Genomic DNA, 15,851 nt, shown 5'->3' on the forward strand with positions numbered 1-15,851 from the left:
CTTGTCCTGGGCCCTACCCTGTCATCAAGGGCCGGGCTATCAGAGAAGGTCCTCACTGAGGGTGAGGCTGGGCGGCAGGCAGCCCCAGCAGGTTTCAGGGCAGAGGAAGGTGAAGAGGGGCCCCATGTAATGCAGGAGGAGCGGCTGGGCTGGGGAGCTGCAGCGTCTCTCCGCAAACCAGAGCAGGGCCCCGTAAGGACAGGCAGGTCAGCAACAGTGCCGACCACCCCTGCCTGCTGGCCTGAGGTGGCCGTCAGTGCCTCTCCGCTCACAGCTGAATGACAGCCCACACATCACAGTTCAGACTCAGGGCAGCACGTGGCCCAGCGGCCAAGCATGTCTGAAAGCAGGGCTGTTCAACCTCCGAGGGGACACAGGACATTGGCTCCAGGGCCAGGATTTGTCTGGGGCCATGAGCAGGACAAGGACAGGATGGCTTCCCCCAGGGGAGGGCACCTATCTGGGGGTGAGGAGTACAGCGGTGTTGTGTGTGGGGGGATGTACTGACAAGTGTTGCGACCCCAGCCTTCTGTCCCCCAGCTTCCTCCTGCCTCCTACTACAGAGCTCTAGATTTCGTCCATTCGCCTCACCTTCACCACAACTGCCTGAAGCCGGGCCTGATCCCAGGCTAGGGCAGGGGTCCCCCCTCCACAGAGGTCTGTGACCAGGGTGTCACATTCCTGAAGAGCCTCCAGTCCAAACTTTGGGCATCTCTTCTAATAAGACCATAGCTCCAGGCGCTGTTGGTAACTCAGGTTTGCCATTTCTATACACTGGGACCCTTAACCACATGGAAGTCAGCTGGCTCCAAGCCGGCTCTGAGAGCTGCTGGGGGCAGCTCCCCTGGCCCCTGGCCCGCCACAGTGGCTTCCTAGCCGGTGTCCTGGCCTCCCCTCCCCTCCTCAATCCACTCTCCACCCAGAGCCCCCGAGGGTTCTTTATGAACCAGATCAGATCCGATTGTTCTGCCTAAAACTGCCCCGTGACTGCCCCATCCATAGAACAGAACCCTGAGTCCAAGCACAGCCTTCCCTGTCCATGGGGATGGCCCAGCCCCCCTCTCCCACCCATCATCCCTCATCTCTGCCTTCTCCCTCAGTGCCCCCACCGTTCCCTTCTAAGCTGCTCTCTTAGCCTGGACCTTTCTGCTCTCCCTGTCATTCTCCCTACCTCAGTGTAACTGAGCATGGGATACCCATGAATTCTTGAAACCACCCATAAGGTAGGTGATGAAACTCCCATTTTACAGATGCAGAAACTAAGTCTTACAAAGGAAAGTGATGAGTGTAAGCCCTTACAGCCAGGATGTGTGGATGGATGGATGGATGGATGGATGGATGGATGGATGGTTGGACACCCATTTCTAACTCTTTGTTAGAAATGACCAAAATCCAACACAGAGTAACTTAAGCAAAAAAGGGAGAAAAAACATCTTCTCGGGAAGCCCTCCCCCGCCCAATGGGCACCCCCAGCCAGGGCTACAGCATCTGAGCTTCTCCTGCAGGTGAAATGGGGAAAACAGGTATGAAAACCTAATTCACACCCATGTCCCCCAGAGATCATAAGATGTCCAAGGTCATATCGGGGGAGGGGGGTGTTCCCTGCTGGATCCCAGAGCCTGGTGCACAAAAAGGTGCCAGGATGCAGATGTAGCCACAGAGGCCAAAGGCGGCCAATGACTGGCTCGAGGCCACAAGCGCAGAGCCTAACAGGGACCTGACCCCAGCCTCCTGCTTTCCCGCCCTGCCATGGGGCTTTACCCACAGAGATCTCCCACCCCAGCAAGGAGTGGGGCACAGGGGACATCCTCTGAGCCCCGCATCCACCAGCCTCCAGCTAGAGTCACCCTGGCACCTGGTCACCACCCTCTTCATTTGCTCATCTGCTCAACACGACTCCTCCACCACTCCTTCTTATCTCCATCTCCCTTCTGTCCTGGAGAGGCTGGGGACCCTGAGGGAGAGAGCTCAGGGCCTGGAGGAGGAGCCTGAGTGGCCTTTGATAAGAGCAGGGAGCAACCAGCATTCGGGCAGAGGGCTAAATGATGGATGGAATGTCCCAGAGCTCCCAGAGGATACAGATAAGTGGGAGGAGAGTGAGCGAGAAAAGATCAGAGGTAGAGAAGGCTGGGTGGGAAAAGTTGGGGCTGCGGACTCTCTCCTCTTCCAGGCAGGGGCTTGGAGAATAGGAGGGTGCTGGGCTCCAGATATGGGGGTGGACAGAGCTGCTTTCCAAATCTGCCTCTTCCTCCTTTGAGCACCTAGTATGTGCCAGACATTTTGTATATACTGCCTCTTAATCCACACCTTAACCCTCCAAGGAGGGGAGCAGTTTCTATTTTACAGGTAAACAACAACTACAACAAACCAGGTTCAGAGAGGTTAGAGAACTTGTCCAAATTACACAGCAAAATAATAATAATAATAATAATAATAATAATAATAATAACAAAAATAACAAACATGGACTCACACAATCAACAAATAATTTTTGAGTGCCTTACTTGTGGCCGACACAGCTAAGCATTGTGGAAGCATGGCCTTGTTGGATCATCATAGTAACTGCTAGACCTCTTTCCAAAGTCTGGCCTTCTGGCTCTGCCTCCCCCAGTGAAGATCCTCTACCCCCAGTGCCTCTGCTGCCACTCTACACAGACAGTTAGCCTGGAAAGATTTGAATTGGTTGAATCTGATATTCTGGTTTATCTAAGAATCAGGAGGCCATTTATGAGGGGCAGCTCAGCATTTGGGACAGAAGTCCAGTGCCCTCTGACCACTCTGCATCCTCCTCCATCAGTTCAGCCAGAGAGTCTGGACCCTAAACCATGTCACAAAGGGCTCTCACCTGACTTACCTCTGTTTCTGCTAGGGAAGTAGTAGAAGTATCCACATTTGGGGTTTTATGGTCAGGTCTGGCACTCCTAAGGGCCAAAGGCAGGCTCTCCATGGGAGGTGGCACTCAAGCCAGGGTACCCTCATCATCGCCATTTTGTAGATGAGAAAATGGAATGTAAGTAGCTCAGCTGGAACTCCAGAACCCGTTTGCTTGACCCCACTCTTTGCCTGATGGGTGACAGAGCCAGGATTCAAGCTATGAGGAACCTGGATTCAGAGCCCACATTCTTCTCCTACTTCCCCTATATCCTCAGGCTGAAGAAGTCTCTCTTTCTCAGGCAGGTCATCGTTTCCACTCTATTCAGGCCTTCAACTGATTAAATGAGGCTCACCCACACTAAGAAAGGCAATCTGCTTTACTCAGTCTATTGATCCAAATGTACTGTCATCCAGAAACACCCTCATGGAAACACCCAAAAAGATGTTTGACCAAATGTCTGGGCACCCCATGGGCCATTCAAGTTGACACATAAAATTAACCACCACAAACCACAATATAAAAACAGACAAATGACTTAAAAGACATTTCTCCAGAGAATATATACAAATGGCCAACAAGCATGGGAAAGATGCTCAATGTCATTGGTCACCAAGGAGATGAAAATCAAACTACAATGAGAAACCCTAGGATGGCTTTAATCAAGAAAATGGCAAAAATGTGGAGAAATTAATACTCTCATGTATCGATGGTGAGAGCATAATATAGTACAGTCACTGCAGGAAACAGTTTGGCGGTTCCTTGAAATATTCGACATGGAATTTCCGTATGCCCCAGAAATCCACCTCTAGGTATATATCCAAGAAATTAAAGCAGGTGTCCATGCAGTCACTCATATACAAGCATGCATAGCAGCATTATTCGTAACAGCCAAAAAGTGAAAACAACCCAAATGTCCATCAGTGAATGAACAGATAATCAGAAGGTGGTACAAGGGCACATTACTCAGCCATAAAGAAGAACAGAGCACTGACCCACGCCACAGTGTGGATGCTCAGTGAAAGAAGCAGACGCCGAACGTCCTTTCCTATGAGAGATCCAGAACAGGTAAATCCATACGGAGAGAAAGCACACTAGAGGTTGCTCAGGGGATGGAGGGAACAGGGGATGGGGATGGGTGCTCTTTTGGAGTGATGGAAAGGTTCTGAAACTAGAGAGAGGCGGTGGTTGCCCAAGACTGGGAATGTACTAGATGCCAGTGAACCATGCACTTTACAATGGTTCCTTGTACCATTGTGATTTCACCTCAGTCATCGTCGTCGTCATCATCATCATCATCATCATCATCATCATCATCACCATCTAGGCTCCCCATTCGGTTGCTAGGCTTCCTGAGAGCCGGCACCATGTCTACTTCACTCACCACTGTGACCCCAGCACCCGACACAGTCCCTGGCACAAAGGAGGGATTGGTAGAGCCTGGTGGAGGAAATCAACATGGAAAAGAAAGAAAAGCATTCACAAGGAAGCAAGAAAGCAAAGAATCAACCATAATCTATAACCGAAAGAGGGAGTGTAGCCCAAACAGGAATTGGGTTTATTTTGTGTGATTCCACAGGCACAAAATGAGGACCCACTAGGGGGATTCATGAGACAACAGCTCTTGCCTGAACCTAAGCCCTTGAGCTCCTGGTCACTGCACGGGCTACCCTGCGAGGCAGTGAGCATCCTGTCACGAGAGGCATGCAAACAGAGACGAGGGAACTTGTTGAAAGAACTCATGCATCACCAGGAGGGTTTCCCTGGACAGGGAGTTCCTCCCAACTCTGAGCTGCTGTGACCTGAGCCAACTCACAGGTTATTATTACAAATCCATTAACCTCCTGCTGCCTGCTTGCTATGTTATCGAATTAATCACTCTCCAGATAGCCCCTGAGCACCGATGTCACCCAAAGAGGGTGCCATGTCCCGAAAAGGCAGAGAAGTTCCCAGGTCATTCTTTTTATTTTCTCTGTCCTGACCTGACCTAGTGTTCAGAACGCCAGCTTGGGGGAGCTGCGTGCTAATGTCACCAGGTTCAGAGGAGGTTGGTTTGCATTTAATGTCCCTCCAGCAGTACCACCACCAACTGTAGCTCCTGCTGTGCCCAATGCCACTCTGCTCCTGCTCTCCCTTGGGGCCAAGCACCGGTGTCCAGAAAGGAGCTGCTACAACACCAGGAGTGACAGGGTTGGGGAAAGTATGGGCATCCCCAAAGAAACAATAGGGTGTCCTTTTTTTTAAGTTTTATTTTTATTTTTTAAAAGATTTTATTTATTATTTATGATATACATAGAGAGAGAGAGAGAGAGGCAGAGACACAGGCAGAGGGAAAAGCAGGCTCCATGCAGGGAGCCCGACATGGGACTTGATCCCAGGTCTCTAGGATCGGACCCTGGGCCAAAGGCAGGTGCCAAACCACTGAGCCACCCAGGGATCCCCCATAGGGTGTCCTTTAAGCCAGACATTGTGGATATTCTGCAAGAACATGGGAAAATCTATGATGTGAATTTTAATTGTTTATAGGTGACATATTATATTACATTATATTATACTACACTATATTTTAATTTGCCTTTTTAGCCCTAATTCTCACCTCCTTCTTCTTTCTACCACAATCCCATTTGGGAGCAGGACAGTGATGTGTCCCAGGAAAGATACCTGAACAGGAACATGGTTTTGGTGTTTGAGATGTAAACATATGTCCCTGGTAGGGTTTGCAGAGAAGCTTCTAGAGAAGCAGACCCCTTGGTCTTTAGCCTTCGTCTTTCTCCTTCATCCTGTCTAGGAGGCAGCCCTGGTGCCAAAGATGGAGCTGCCTTCTTACAGCCATAGAGTTGGAAGACATGCTGGTGACGTGCTGTCAGAGCACTGGAGGAGCTGGTCCCTGGAGGCTCCTAGAAGCCACAGAGGTTGAGAGGGTTATGACAGCAGCACACAAGCCCCTGGTGGGTTGAGTTGCTGTGGTTAGTACCTAAAACAAACATAATTCTGACCAATCAGCAGGAATTAAAGAGACCTTAGAAAGGGTAGTGTGGAGGGCCGAACAGATATGTCTACTGGGAACCTCAGAATGTGACCTTATTTGGAATATCTGGAAATGTAATTAAGGTGAGGCTCTCAAGATGAGATCATCCTGGATTAGTGTGGACCCTAAATCCAATGACAGGTGTCATCAGAGGAGATAGAAAAGAAAAAGATGGGGAGCCTCGGTGGGCTCAGTGGTTGAGCATCTGTCTTTGGCTCAGGTTGTGATCCCACTCGATCCTGGGATCGAGTCCCACATCAGGTTCCCTGCGAGAAGCCTGCTTCTCTGTGTCTCTCATGAATAAACAAATAAAATATTTTTTTTAAAAAAAGGAAAAAAGGGAGAAGACACACAGGAAAGAAGGGTCAAGTAAAGGAGGAAGCAGAGCTGGGAGTGATACAACCACAAGCCAGTGAGCCCCAGGAGCCACCAGGGGCCCGAACAGGCAAGGTGGATTCTCCCCCAGAGCCTTCTGGAGGAGCACGGCCTGCTGACACCTCAATGATTTCAGACTCTGGTTTCCAGAACTGCCAGAGAATAAACTTCTCTCATTTTAAGTCACCAAATTCACGGCCCTTTGTCATGGTAGCCCTAGGACACTAATACATACAGAAAAGTAGAGGATGAGACACTGACACTGGGCATCTGAAGGATAAACAGGAATTCTTTGGTAAAGAGGAAACCGATCTTCTTGAAACATGAACAGTGAACTATAATAATAATAATAGTAACAATAGCAACACTTGTTAGACATGTCTTGTGCTTTGTGCCTTATATCCCTCCCCCTAATCCTTATACCAAAGCCCAGTAATGGTATCATTGTCCCTTTTTAATATCTTGGAGATTGAGGCACAGAGAGGTTAAATAAAGATGCTGGGGGAAGGATCCCGGCAGATGCTGAGGCGGGTACCCCCCCCCACACACACTCCTCACTCTGAAGACCCAGACTCCCTTCCAAGTCTCTGATCTCCAGGGCAAGTCAGACAGAAGGGCCGAGCATACTAGCTGCACAGCCCTCATCATCCAGTGGCAGGTGGGATAAGAACTCACCAGCTTCCCCGGCCCCCAGTGGGGGTGACCCTGGACATGCTCCTCGCAGTCTCCCCAAGTCCCCAGCAGAGCCGAGCTGCCCACAGCAGCTGTCGGCTTAGAGGTGAGCCCTCCTTTCCCCACCACGTCTCACATCCCTGCTCCCCAGGTGATGCTTCCAGGAACTGACTCACAACAAACCACTGTACTCCAATCAGGTCCGTGCTCGTGCTCAGGGTGCGCTCCTGGGAGAACCGCAAACCCTAAGTGTTGGAGTCGGGGCCCACATCGGGTTTATGTCACCCCAGGGCCCAAACGCAGACCCTCTAATGCCCTCTGCTCTGTGTGCCCATATGCATAACAGCCCCAAGTGCCTCTACTTGTAGGGACACAAACTGACAAGTAGCCAGCGAGCCGCAGCCCAGAGCAGGACTGGGGAGGAGGCCCTTGAATGTGAAAACGTTCTAACATTTTCCGTGTCCACCACGGTGTCTGTGGCACCGACCTGGATGTGCTCCAGCAAGACACCTGCACCTCCCTAACCACTCCGGCTTCTCCAGGTCTCGGGCCACTTGTCACCCAATGCTCACATCTGTTCACTCTGAGAAATGAGCAGAGGGCAGTCATTCCAGCAGAGAGCTTCACAGACAATTCTGGGGATGGCCGTGAAGCTTGTGGGGCGAGCCAGCGCCAGATGAGAAATTGCTATGCCCCAGCAGTTCTGCAAAATTCAAAGCTTTTTGCTGGAGCAGAGGGTCAGGGATTGGAAAGGTTTCTTGTGTAATCATCACAAAACGCCACCTTGTCAGCATTGCCAAAAAAGATGGTCGTGGGTGTCTGGTCTGCTTCAGGAGCCAGCCCTTTCTCTGCTTCCTAATGGGAATAACACAGAGGAAGTGGCGGCCAATTCTTCTGCTACAATAAACTGCTTCCTTGGGCACTTTTTTTCATCTAAAGGAAAACTGCCTTCATCTCTTGGGTTTCTTGCAAGGAGAGCTTTCTGTCCCCCCATAGAGGGTAGGAGTATACTTAAGTCATTCATTCATTCATTCATTCATTCATTCATTCAATAACTGCATGCTCTCGAGTAGCAATAACTGCCAGCATTTGCTGAGTGTCTGCTCTGTGGCTGTATCACGCGTTTTACCTGCATTACCTCATTTAAAGCATATGAAGCGCTCTGAAGTTGGTCATTCTTCCCATTCTACAAATAGGGAAACAGAGGCTCAGCCAAGTTCATTAGCTGTCTCAAGGCCAGCCAGCCAGCCAGCAGGAGAAAAGAGATGCAAACTCCAATCCCACACTCCCTTAGTAGCCGTGTTGTACCAGACAGGTCCGTTAACTCAGTGAACTGAGCCTCAGTCTCCCCCTCTGGAACTAGACGTGCTGACCGCTAAAGTCAGAGAGCACAGGACAGAGCCACCAGACAGGTGGAGTGCCAGCGCTCTGAGGGACAACTGCGCACAACCCGATATCTACTTCTCCGTTTGCATATCCCAAAACTGGTTTTGTCCCCACCCCCCAAAAAGATGAAATTTGTGAGCTTTTAAGAATCTCGCCCTGCAAGCAGGATGTCTGAACCCTCTTTGGTGATACTGAGGGTGGCACTAGGGTACCGGAGACATTTTTCTGTTCAGGTGCCTTCTTTATGCATGTCTGCTGAGTTCAGCATCTGTCCTCCTGCCCCTCTGGCACCTGCGAGAGCTGGGTGCCAGCACCCTTGGGTACAGTGGTGGTTAGTTGAGGGGCTCGGTGCTGCGATGTCTCGCCAGCTCCCTCTGCGAAGGTGGACAAGGCCTGCGGTCCAAGCAGTCACACCCACTGACAGCTGTCAGAGGCTCAGCAGACGGCCTGGAGGCGGCCCAACCAGGTAACACGCTTGGCCAGCCTCTGTTCTCTCTGTGCTGATCCTTTCCATTTGGAAAAGGCCTCTCAGCTTCTCACTCAGAATGCCTATCAGGTATTTTCACAGCCTCTCTGCAGGCTACCAGAGTCTAACTCATGTGTGCTACGTTCAGGTGCTGATGACACCCTCCAAGAACATTCAGAACAGGAGACCAAGATCCCAATCTGGATGGAGCCCATCATGGTACTGGTGACAGCCCTGACCTCTGCCCTGGCACTTTACAGTTTGCAAAACATATCCTGGGCATTTTGATGCTCACAGTAACTCTGAGAGAGCGAGCAGGGGTGGTGTTGGCCCCAAGTCCCCTGTGTCCGGAAGCCCATTGGGGGCAGTAAGTCACAGCCTGAGCACGGTCACCCAGGGAGCACCTCAAGGGAAGGGAGGCAGAGCACAAAGCCCAGGGAACTACTATTTTAGGAGCAGGGATCAGAGTAACCTCCAATGTATCCGAGAAAGACCAGTCAGGGGCGCAGAAGAACCAGGAAAAGGGGAATCACTGAGCAAGGAAGGGAGAAGGCTGAGAGGAGAGAGGCTGGCCGTGCCAACTTGGCAGAGATGCCCCATCGGAGACAGTGCAGCCGAGTGGCCATGATTGTTGCTCATGGAACTGTCCTGCCCGGGTTACTTAACCTTTCTGTGCTTCAGTTTCCTCACCTGGGAAATAGAGATAGTGATGTTACCCTACCTGTCAAGATTGTTGTGAGGATAGGGTAAAATAATCTAAGGGTAAGCCTGGCATATGGGCCAACTACTATTGGCTAGCATCACAAGGGCACAGTTTAAAAGCCACTGGGTTCTACAAGGATTCCTCCAGAGACTCCTTCTAATCTCTAAGTATGCCCAGTAGATTTGGCCCATATTTATAGAATACCTACTCTAGAGGGACCTGGGTGGCTCAGTGGTTGAGCGTCTGCCTTTGGCTAAGATCGTGATCCCTGGGTCCTGGATTGAGTCCCACATCAGGCTCCCTGCAAGGAGCCTGCTTCTCCCTCTGCCTGTGTCTTTGCCTCTCTCTGTGTTTCTCATGAATAAATACATAAATCTTTAAAAAAAAAATACCTGCTCTATACCAGGCACTTGGATATGATGCCGGTGAAGATGGCATGGTCCCTGCCCTCAGGGGTTTGCACTCAGTAGATGAAAGAGATGTGCTCCAATCACCATGGGCATGGAGGCTTGCTCTGTGCTTACTATCCAGTCCCTGAATCCTCAGCACGAAAGCCCAGGATGAAGAATCTCTTACTGTTCCCATTCCACTTGGCAGAGGTGTGACAAGCTGCCCAAGGTCACACAGCTACAAAGGGCCCGAGCTGAGATCTGAACCCCAGGACTCTGGTCTAGAGCCCAGGATTTACTCACTGTGCTACAAACAACGGTCACCACAGCTATGGGATGTACAGGACATGAGGAATAAGTAATGTTGGAGCTGAGAAAAGCATAGTGAGAGCAAATAGGTTAGGAGCAGACAGCAGGGGCAAAGGCCCTGGGGCAGGAGAGGCAGGCCAAGTTTGAGGATGGATTAAGCCAGCCTGCCATAGACACAGAGAGGGAGCAAGGCAAAGGCCTGCTCACCAGGCTTAACAGCTCTTTGGGGAAAGCAATAGGAAGTCTTTGAGGGAGTTGCAGTGGAAATATGATAAGATTTAGAAAGATCATTTTCTGCAAGCAAAAGGGCACAAGTAGTAAAAAAAAAAAAAAAAAAAAAAAAAAGAATGAGGGGCATTTTGGATGCTGACGTGGAGTCTCTCCAAAGTACATTGTTAGAAAAAGCAAAGTGCAGGAGAGTATGTGTGTGACAGCTTCTATTCATAGCGGGAAGGATAAGAATGTTCATGTGTATTTGCTGCCAGGTATGCAAAATATCTGAAACATGTATGAGACTCTGTTAAAAGAGCGGTTGGCCCCTGAGGCTGGGGACCGCAAGCACGTGGTCAAGGCTGGGAGGCAATGTTCTCTGTACCTTTCTCTTCCATCTTTTAAATTTTATTTTATTTTTTTTAAAGATTTTATTTATTTATTCATGCGTGAGGGAGAGGGAGAAGCAGGCTCCATGCAGGGAGCCTGATGTGGGATTTGATCCCGGGTCTCCAGGATCACGCCCTGGGCTGAAGGCAGGCACTTAACCGCTGAGCCACCCAGGGATCTAGAGAAGAGATTGTCTATTCAAAATTGGAGAGATGTCCCCTGGCTGCTGTGGGAGAAATGCAGGGGGGGAGGGGGGCGGGTCCAGAGTGAATTCAGGGACACTGTGAGAGAATGAGACTCAGGAATGCCGTTTAGGTGAGGGGGAGATGGGGAACATGATATGAGGGGGCCTGAACGTGGGGTGCAGCTGCCGGATGCTACCTGGAGAAGGCACTGTGTCCCTCAGACAAGTGGGCAGGATGGGGTGGAGTGAGCAGAGGGGAAGAGGAACGGGGAGCAACAGGGACCAGTTTAATTTTGCCCCTAGCAGAATTTGGCCTAGGTTCAGACTGAGCCATCTGGAAATGGACAGAGATGCTAAATGTAGAATGTTCTAGAAAAGTAGCTCTTGGCTCCCACAGACGAGCTATCGCGGACTGTTAAAGGAGGCCGCGGGTGGCTCTGGAGGGATGATTTGCTCCACTTTAAACACATGCAGCAGCGAAGTAAATCCAAACGGGCCAGGCCGCCCTTGGCTCCCTCCTGCAACAGGCATTTCTCCCAGCTGCTGCTGCCCCCTGCTGACGGAATCGGGGCATCGCAGCCTCCTTGCAATTCGGAGGCCAGGGCTCAAGGCTCCACTTTGCATTCCAGGCGCACCGAAGGTGAGTCCATCCCATTTCCTCTGCCCTTTATCGAGATGGCCACCGCCAAGCACTGCATCAGTGGAGGCATAAACAACCAGGCCCACGTGGACAGTGCAAAAACGAACAGCAAAGGTCATTACCATGAGAAGGCAGTGCACCAGCAGACATGGTGCATTATAGGAAATTGCAAAACAGATGCCAGGGCTGTATTATAGATCACCCTGAGGGGTATTTGTCAGCATCCCGGTGGCTGTTAGTAAGAGCTGGCGTATGGTGAGTTTTACTACTTGTCAGGTGCTGTTCTAGATCGCTTCTGGGTGCTAACCCGGGGGATCCTTGTGGCACCCACAGGAGCAGAGATGACAAAACAGAACTTAAGAGGCAAACCAGGATTCAAACCCAGACAAGTCTGAGTCCAAGCTCTTGCAACTTTCAGTTTTAAAATCAATACTCCTTACTCACTGAGTTCACACATCAGTGGTTCTCATCCATGGATGATTTTGGCCGCCTACGGACATTTGGCAATATCTGGAGGCATTGTGGGTTGTCACAACGAGCGAGATGATTCTGGCATCCAGTGGGTAGAGGCTAAAGAAGCTGCCACACATCATATAAATCCAGCACAGCCCCCCACAAGAGACAAGCATCCAACCCAAAATGTCAATAGTGCCAAGGCGAAGAAGCCCTCAACAAAATACATAAAATTCCCACCAACCTACTAGTCCTCTCTTTTGCATTGTCCCCTGACATGAGAGCATTAGGGCAAACCTGCTTTACTGTAATGAAAGGCATTCTTCTCAAGGATTCATGCTGAATAACTCTCAAGAGGCTTTCCCCACTAATTTCCCCTAAAGCCTCTTATTTACCCAAAGGGATTGTTTTGCATCCTATAGTCCTGCTAATAATATACTTTACAAGCAAGGGGAGCTCTGAGGAGTGGTCCAAGCTAAGAGAACCCCCTGGATCAATGGCAGAGGGACTTGGGCCATGCAGCAGGCGCCATTGGCCCAGCACGTGAGTGGAATATTGCGGCTGTTCCTGGCACTGAGCCGCAGCGTAGGCACACACTGTTTGTCAGGGCTGTCGGGAAGCATGCAACCCCAGGATGATGGAACAGTCCCTGAGAATTTGTCAGCAGCTGCCTCACCCAAAGCCCTTGCTTCCAAATCAGCCCAAACAGTCGAGTCTATGGCTCCGGGGAGCAGAGCTATTAACCCCTCTACCTCCACAGAGCCTGTGGATCTGTAGGCTCTGGAAGTTCTACTGATCTGGAGCTGATGTATGATGGGGAGGAGGGGGGAGCAGCAGGGGACCCAGACACCAGGCCTGTGGTCAAGGGTGGGAGGCAATGTTCCCCACCTCAATGGCCATGGCCAACAAGCCTGTTGCCTGCACAAGAACTGGTGCTCAACAATCAGTGCTCGTAGAATGAATGGCTGACCAGAAAGGTAAACTCTACAGGACTCATTCCTTCATTCAACAATACTTACCATGTATCTCACCAGGCTGGGTGTTGTTCAAGATCTTGGGAGGGACGAAAGAGACCAAGTCCCTGTTCTCATGAAATTTACCTTTTAGTGGAAGGAGACAGATACTATACAAATAAATAAGTATAATAATATCAGGTAGTGGGGAGTGCTATGAGAAAGTAAAGCCAAGAGATTGAGACCAACAGATTGGGGGTGATTCTTTAAACTGGGTGCTTGGGGATCCCTGGGTGGTGCAGCGGTTTAGCACCTGCCTTTGGCCCAGGGCGCGATCCTGGAGACCCGGGATCGAATCCCACGTCGGGTTCCCGGTGCATGGAGCCTGCTTCTCCCTCTGCCTGTGTCTCTGCCTCTCTCTCTCTCTCTCTCTCTTTGTGACTATCATAAATAAATAAAAATTGAAAAAAAAAATAAAATAAACTGGGTGCTTGGGAGGAGGGCCTCTCCAAGGAGATGACATTTGAGAAAAGATCTGAAGGTTTGAGAAAGAGAGTCATACAACCATGTTGAGAAGAATAAGTGCAAATGGCCTGAGGTAGGAAGAGTCTTGGGGAGTTAGAGAAACAGTAAAACAGAGAAAATGGATAAAGGTGGGTCCTAGCATGACCTAAAAGTAGATGTTCTCAAACAACAGCATGCATCAGAATCACCAGAAAGATTTATGGAAGCAGACTGTGGTTCCTATCCCCAAGTGGTCAGTTGGCATATGTGGGGCCTGGGAATGAGCATTTCCAATAAGTCCCGGTGTGGGGGCTGATATTAGCTAGTGATCCAGTGACACAGCAAAGAGTATTTTTGCCTCATGCAACAAATCCTTTCCCCGCTCAACACTTACCACAAGCAGGTACAGATCACTACTGCTTGACCACCTGTCTCCACGCTGGGCAAAGGGGTTCTAGGGAGGCTACAGTGTTTTAAATTTAAGTGCACAGCCAAAATTTGAGAGTCAGGGGATTTCACACAAAATCCAGATTCCTGCCTCCTCTAGAAAACAGGCCTGCAACACCTGCCAGCACTCCCACAGAGCCACAGTCTGACTGACAGAGCTGCCTGGGACTCTGTCACCTTCACTTTGTAGCTCTGGCCACCAGCACAGGATCCAGCCTGGGGCAGGCACTCAAGGAAAGGAAAGCTTATTAATGAAACTGGGAAGCCCACACCAGGAAATGGAAAAAGACATCAGTCCCAAGAGCAGGAGACCTGAGGTTGGTTCTGACGCCAGCTGACGTATTGTGGGACCATGGGCTGCCCATGGACCTCAGATTCTTGCCTGGTGAACTGAAGTAATGACCGTTTCCACTTCCCAGAGTCACTGCAGCGAACAAGAGAGAGGATGTGAAGTGTTCAGCACATGCCTGGCCTATGATGCTCAATCGACATGGGCCATTACTGCAAGGAACTCAATAAATACTTATTCTCTAAGATGGGAGGAAGTGTGAGAGGCAATGGGGGCAGGACAGGCTCCTGCTGGCACCACAGGGTCTGACAGTCCATTTGTGTTCAATCCCCAGTTCCACCATTCACTAGCTTTGTGACTCTGGGCAGTAGACTTTTCCTGATTTGGGTCCATCCAAATCTATCAAATAGGGATGATACAAGCCTCACAAGGGTTATCGTGAATATCAAATATGATCATGAATATTTAATTAAGCCTTTAAAGTACTCAGAATGAGGCCAGCATTCAGTAGGTGCTCAACATGTGCCAGCTCTAGCCATTACAGCTGCTCGGGGAGGGGTGAGACTAGAATTTCTCAAGGGCCTGAAACCTCTCTGACCTCTTTAAACCCAGTGACAGTCAGGCAGCTGTCATTAGTCATCAAGAACATCTAGAAGGCCCTTGGGATTGTGGCATACGAGGGGTAGAATTCAGTATACACGGTTTAGCACCTCGCTGGAAAAAATCCAAAATGCTCTTGCAATGGTGTTGACCCAAATCACAGGGCAGCAACAAGGAGAGGGAGAGTGGATGTGGTGCAGAGGACAACAGCCTATGAGGGACGTGCTATGATCCCCTTGGAGGAAATGGAGGCTCCAGAAGGTATACTCCCAGATGTATCTCAGTATCTCAGCTCCATGCAGCTGCCTCAGGAGGGTGACTCACTCAAGGGGTCCTCTAAAGGATTAACGGGGTCACGATGAACAGGACAGCCTGGAGGGGGAAGCAGGAAGACCAGGCAGAGGCATTCTGACTCACCGAGGCCTGAGGTGCCTGAGACAGCTGTGCACGATGTCTTCAAAAAACAAAAGCAGGTGGAGGGAACCAAGGAGAGACAGGCCTAACTGATAATACTAGGAATGATTCCTAAGGTGAGAACATTCCAGACCACTTGCATTGTTTTACTCCAGATTCGGGGCTGAAACCTTCATAGCAGCTGGGTGCATGTGTGTGTTCATTGCCCCACACGTGGTTGGCAGCCACTAAGTCACGGAGCAGCTGAGAGAAGTGCCTGGTGACCGCGGGGTTACTGATGGGAATCCTGGCGCAGGCACCTTCCCCGGGGGCTGCTCTTGTGTCTCAGGGCCAGCCACCCCAGGCGGGCCAGCAGGAGTGACGACGGGGGTGCATCTGGCCACGAGGTCATCACCGTGACGGTGACCAGCCAAATGTGTGCAGGTAACTTTCTTCTTTTTCATCCGTTCGACCATCACTGGTGAGCACCTATGGTGCCTCAGGCACCTACTGGTACAACCCCAGGGATGGGTTCTGCTGGCCCCTCTTCAGGGATGAGCCTTGAGCTCGGGGTGAGGCGATGCGCCA

Source organism: Vulpes vulpes, chromosome 16, assembly GCF_048418805.1.
Source record: "Vulpes vulpes isolate BD-2025 chromosome 16, VulVul3, whole genome shotgun sequence".
Classification (NCBI taxonomy): domain Eukaryota; kingdom Metazoa; phylum Chordata; class Mammalia; order Carnivora; family Canidae; genus Vulpes; species Vulpes vulpes.